The following is a 7153-nucleotide window of genomic DNA, read 5'->3' on the forward strand; positions in this document are numbered from 1 at the left end:
ACAATCGGTCGAGGAAACTTTGTGAGAATTTTCGCCTACCCGTCTCCGATATTGCAATAAAATCTAAATCATAATCTCTACAATCATCGGCAATGTGAGAATGCTTAGCCAAGTCTCCAAGACCTCTACTATTCCGGAACATTCCAATCATCGAGAAACTTTTGTAGATTTAGTATTTTTGCCATATCTACGAGACTTCTTACCAGCGGACGATCGGGAACCACGTGCAGAAGCTTTTAGATCATAGATTGAACTAAGCTCCGAGTGTTGCAAATCGACCTCTGTAAGATTACCAATAATAGACGAGAGGAGCTGACCATCTAAGATGTCATCCGTGTAGGATAACGTTGCATAGAAAACAAAAAATTTCCTACCGCGAACACGCAATCCAAGCCAAGATGCAATCTAGAAGACGGTAGCAACGAGGGGATTATCGAGTCTCACCCTTGAAGAGATTCCAAAGCCTACAAGATGAGGCTCTTGTTGCTGCGGTAGACGTTCACTTGCCGCTTGCAAAAGCGCGTAGAAGATCTTGATCACCGGCGCCACGAATGGGTAGCACCTCCGTACTCGGTCACACGTTCGGTTGTTGATGAAGACGACGTCCACCTCTCGTTCCAGCGGGCAGCGGAAGTAGTAGCTCCTCTTGAATCCGACAGCACGACGGCGTGGTGTCGGTGGCGGTGGAGAACTCTGGCGGAGCTTCGCTAAGCGTGCGGGAGCTTATGGAGGAGAACGGGGCGGCTAGGGTTTGGGAGGGGGTGGCGCCGACCTCAAGGGGTGCGGCCACCTTGGTGGATGTTGGGTGGCCGGCCCCATCCCCTTGACCCCTCATTATATAGGTGGAAGCCCCAAGTGTTGGACTACAAGTCTCCGAATAAGACCCGAACCCAAAACCTTCCATGTGATAGGAAAACCTACCCAAGGTGGGAATCCCACTTGGGGTGGGATTCCCCCCTTCCATGTGGGGGGGGGGTGGCCGGCGCCATAGGGGGAGTCCACTTGGGACTCCTCCCCCTCTAGGGTTGGCCGGCCATGGAGGTGGAGTCCCTCCGGGACTCCACCTTCCTTGGTGGTTTCTTCCGGACTTTTCTAGAACCTTCTAGAACCTTCCATAGAACCTTCCGGATCATTTTAATTCACATAAAATGACATCCTATATATGAATCTTATTCTCCGGACCATTCCGGAACTCCTCGTGATGTCCGGGATCTCATCCGGGACTCCGAACAAATATTCGAACTCCATTCCATATTCAAGTTCTACCATTTCAACATCCAACTTTAAGTGTGTCACCCTACGGTTCGCGAACTATGCAGACATGGTTGAGTACTCACTCCGACCAATAACCAATAGCGGGATCTGGAGATCCATAATGGCTCCCACATATTTAACGATGACTTTAGTGATCGAATGAACCATTCACATACGATACCAATTCCCTTTGTCACGTGATATTTTACTTGTCCGAGGTTTGATCTTCGGTATCACTCTATACCTTGTTCAACCTCGTCTCCTGACAAGTACTCTTTACTCGTACCGTGGTATGTGGTCTCTTATGAACTTATTCATATGCTTGCAAGACATTAGACGACATTCCACCGAGAGGGCCCAGAGTATATCTATCTGTCATCGGGATGGACAAATCCCACTGTTGATCCATATGCCTCAACTCATACTTTCCGGATACTTAATCCCACCTTTATAACCACTCATTTACGCAGTGGCGTTTGGTGTAATCAAAGTACCTTTCCGGTATAAGTGATTTACATGATCTCATGGTCATAAGGACTAGGTAACTATGTATCGAAAGCTTATAGCAAATAACTTAATGACGAGATCTTATGCTACGCTTAATTGGGTGTGTCCATTACATCATTCATACAATGATATAACCTTGTTATTAATAACATCCAATGTTCATGATTATGAAACTAATCATCCATTAATCAACAAGCTAGTTAAGAGGCATACTAGGGACTCTTTGTTGTCTACATATCACACATGTACTAATGTTTCGGTTAATACAATTATAGCATGATATATAAACATTTATCATAAACATAAAGATATAAATAATAACCACTTTATTATTGCCTCTAGGGCATATCTCCTTCAGTCTCCCACTTGCACTAGAGTCAATAATCTAGTTTACATTTGTAAAGATATAACACCCTGGCCTTCCGGTGCTTTATCATGTATTGCTCACGGGAGAGGTTTTAGTCAACGGATCTGACACGCTCAGAAACGTATGTTTTTTGTAATTCATTTGCGTCTCAACGCATCACTCATTTTCAAATGAGTCGGCATAAAATATGGTTGGTCTTCTGGTGGAACCTTAATTCCGCGGTCTGAAATATGTCACTAATATTGTCACACACAATATAGCTTCAAAGTTCTGACTCTGTCGGAACTACACCAAGTTCTTAAAGAACTTCTTGACTCAACATCCTCAGTCATTTGTCAAAACAATGACATACTCTGCCTTCGTTTGTAGAATCCGTCACAATATTTAGAACTCTTCTAAATCTAACATAGACAACTTCTAACTCATTGTGTTACCTTTAAAACAACACTTAGTCTAATTTGAGATTGAAATTCTATTTTTATATGTGACAAAACAAATATCGGTATAATCACATTACAGCGATTTGTTTGTCATTTCTCCATACAAAACTATATATATATCCTTGGTTCTTCTAAAGTACTCAAGGATACTCTTACTGTTGTCCAATGATCATCTCATGAATCATTCTGGTATATGCTCATAACATTTTAGAGCACAGGACATCTGATTGTGTACATATTATTCGTGATTCATAATCACTCATGTGTTTTTACTCATTGAGTATCAGATACATTCAAGTCTTGTTAAAACTTCACATGACAAGAACATTTTCTTAATATTTCTATATTGAACTATTTCAATATCTATGTACTTTGACTTAAACTTATTTTGTGTTTCAATCTATCTTCATAGATCTTGACACTAAATATGTTTCAGTCCAAATCCTTTCATTGAAGTTAATTTTCAATGAAACCTTTTAATCAAGTATATCATTTATAACCAACTATATGTCATCTACATAAGTATTATAAATATGTCTCAGCGCTCCCACTTAATTTCTTGCAAATGCAAGCCTCTTCATCGTCTCTGATGAAATCAAAAACTCTTTGACTATTTCATCTGGTGAAGATTCAACTCCGCGATACTCACTTCATTCAATTGAAGTTTGTATACCTATCTAGTATTCCACGGACCAGCAAAACTCTTGGTTGTACCTTGTATACACCTTTAATACATACTTCTGATAAGTAATGTATTTTGCCATCCTACTAGCATATCTCATAAAAGAAATATGTAGCGATTACTAGAATAATCCACATAGACTATAAGCATTGCTACGGAAGATCTAATCTTATCGTAGTCAACTCATTGAACTTTGTCGTAAACAACTTTTCGATAAGTCAATCTTCTTCAGGGATATTCCATCCAAGTGTATCAATTTTATAGATCCATTTACTTTAAAAAAAGTATCCATCTATCTTGGATTTCATGGCGTATAGCCATTTTAACGGAGTCAGGGCCCATCATAACTTCTTTGTTTGTAGTTGGTTTATCATTGTTCAAAATCAATCATTTGTCCACAAATCATTTATTTGATCACAAAGTAAACCATACCTACAAGGTTCAATATGTACTTCGATATCCATGGCTAAAACACTTTGTAGTCATGGGAGCCATGTTCGTCGTGGCCGCTTCCGAAACCAATTCCGATGCTGCGCTATTCTGATCATTATACTCAGGTTCATAAACCTTATCAAATTATATTGTCCTCCCACTCAAATACTTCACTAGAAACAATTTCTCGGAAATAAGAAACATTGACAAACACTTTTGTCTTTGTCTCGTGGGAAGAATTCCCAATTAAATCTCTGGGATAACCAACAAAGATATTCATCCGATTTTGGTTGTAAACTTTTAGACCAAAATTGAAAGAAAGGACTATTAAGGTTTATACCCATGCCATAACTCGTATGGTGTCATTTCAACGGATCATGATGATGCTCTATTTAGTGTAAAAGCGGTAGTCTTTAAAGCATAATCCACAAAAATATAATGGCATCAATATTTTATCTCATCATTGACCCAACAAAGTTTGGATACATCTCTCGGATATTTTATCATCACTATGATACTCCAAGAAACGTGAGTTGTAGAACAATTTCATAACTCTCTTAGATGTTCGCTAAAACTAGTAATTCAAATATTTCCACTATGATCCAATCATAGATATTTGACTTTTCTATTACGATGATTTCTACTTCATGCTGAAATTTATTTGAATCCATTCAAATGTTTCAAACTTCTTCCTTATCGAATATATCCACATATATATACTCAATTCATTGTTGGAAGTTTTTATGAAGTAGAAGAATCTCCCGCACACAACTATGTCCAGTGAAACACATACATCATCATGTATATTTTCACTAAGTTAGTTGTCCGTTCAACTCTTGGCCTATGAACGGTATTTTAGTCATTCTCTTTTAGAAAAGATTTGCAAGCGCCAAATGATTCAAAAATCAAATGACTCCAATAATCCATTTGCATGGAGTTTCTTCATGCGTTCCTTTCCAATATGACCTAAATAGCGGTTCCACAAATAAGTGGAATTCAAATCATTTGCCTTATGGCATTTTAGCGTCAGTATTATGTGTGTGTGTGTTTCACCATTAAGATTTATAATAACTTATCCATCATACATGGAGTAATGTCATAATTTGAACAACTCATTGTTTTCTTGACTAGAGCAAAATAACAATTATTAAGTTCTTTATTATAAATTCTAAGGGCTAGATAGAATGCCAACGATGAACATAATAACACTTTAGTTTTGTTCCAGACGTGCACTCCTATCATATTCCTTGTCAGTCACTTAGGCCATTGTATTCTTGTATTGCGTTGTTTTGTATGACACTTCATACCAACCAATATGGTACAAATACCCAAGAATTTCATTGTGTGACCAAACGAGGAATACATCCATAACATGTATATCATTTATATACACCTGAGCTAGACTTTCTAGTCTTTTCTTTCTTTCTGCCAATAATCTTTTGTAGTTTCTCTTTTAGCTTTCCTCATTATTCAGAAAAACACTTCAACATCAATAACTTCTAGGTTTGTTGGTCAAATACCAATAACCTTGAGGTTCTTACTTTGAAGTTGATCATCATATGACAAGTGTTCCGGATTTCACTATTAATAACCTTTTAATATGATGAACAATTTCACTCATAATTTTAACCATCATATCATGACGACTTTTCGAGACCATGTCTGTACATGCTAGGCTCGTAAAGTTTAACCTTAGTATTCGCATGTGCAAATCTGGCTTGCACCCGTTGTAAGCACACGTAGAATCTATAACATCCGATCATCACGTGATGCTTCGAAACGACGAGTCTTAGCAACGGTGCATACTAAGGACAATCACTTCATGGATATGCGAATATCGTTAGTGCCCCAATAGTTGGAGGATTGGGACGCCTGGCGTCTTCAACCTTCATACATTCCCATAAAACTTATGAGTTTATGTAGTCTCACCAAATTTATATTCTATCATCTTGCAATAAGGTCTTAGATATCACATATATCTCATACCTTGATTATTTCTGAAAACTAAATTTTCAGCTCCTTACTTTTCAAACTGATTTGAACTTCAAGTTTCACGGAGACAAGATAACTTTAGGTACTAATTGAAACCATAGCTCTTTGAATCAACAATGTGAGGTTTACTAAAAGTTTGCAATAGGACTTAATCAATTTTTGATTCTTTAACAATACGGTACCAATCCGTAAAGTTTCTTGTCAGATTTTAACAGTATTACTATCTCAATAACAAGACTAGTGCATGGTAGAAAACGGATGCCAACACTACAAAATTAATTCAAAATACTACTCAGACTATGTTTCTGATAATTAGTTCATGTTTTAATCTAATTACTAATGAACTCCCACTTAATACAACATCCCTCATAGTTGTTAAGTGGTACACGATCCAAATCCACTACACCAAAACCGATCATCACGTGAGATGATGCAGCTTCAATGGTGAACATCAACATGTTGATCATATCATCCATATGACTCGTGTTCAACCTTTCGGTTTCCGTTGTCCCGAGGCCATGTCTGTACATGCTAGGCTCGTCAAGCAAACCCAAGTATTCCGCGTGTGCAACATTGCTTACACCCATTGTATGTGAACGTTGAGTCTATCACATCCGATCATCACGAGATGCTTCGAAACGACGAACTGTTACAACGGTGCATACGAGGGAGAACACTTTATTATCTTGATATTAATGTGAGGGATCATCTTATAATGCTACCGTCGCGTTCTAAGCAAAATAAGATGCATAAAGGATTAACATCACATGCAATTCATATGTGATATGGTATGGCCCTTTAGTCTTTGCGCCTTTGATCTTCATCTCCAAAGCACGGACATGATCTCCATCATCAACGGGCATGATCTCTATCATCGTCGGCGTAGCGTCAAGGTCCATGGCGCCGTCTTCATGGTTGTTCACCTCATGTAGCAACTATTACAACTACTTTGAAATACTACTCAACATGAAATTTAAAGACAACCATAAGGCTCATGCCGGTTGCCACAATACAATAATGATCATCTCATACATATTCATCATCACATTATGGCCATATCACATCACCAAACCCTGCAAAAACAAGTTAGACGTCTCTAATTTGGTTTGCATATTTTATGTGGTTTAGGGTTTTCGAGTAAGATCTAATCTACCTACGAACATGAACCACAACGGTGATACTAGTGTTGTCAATAGAAGAGTAAATTGAATCTTCACTATAGTAGGAGAGACAGACACCCGCAAAGCCTCTTATGCAATACAAGTTGCATGTCGAACGAGGAACAAGTCTCATGAACGCGGTCATGTAAAGTTAGTCCGAGCCGCTTCATCCCACTATGCCACAAAGATGCAAAGTACTCAAACTAAAGACAACAAGAGCATCAACGCCCACAAAACCATTGTGTTCTACTCGTACAACCATCTATGCATAGACACGGCTCTGATACCACTGTAGGATAACGTTGCATAGAAAACAAAA

The sequence above is a fragment of the Lolium perenne genome, chromosome 2 (genome assembly GCF_019359855.2).
Source record: "Lolium perenne isolate Kyuss_39 chromosome 2, Kyuss_2.0, whole genome shotgun sequence".
Lineage (NCBI taxonomy): Eukaryota > Viridiplantae > Streptophyta > Magnoliopsida > Poales > Poaceae > Lolium > Lolium perenne.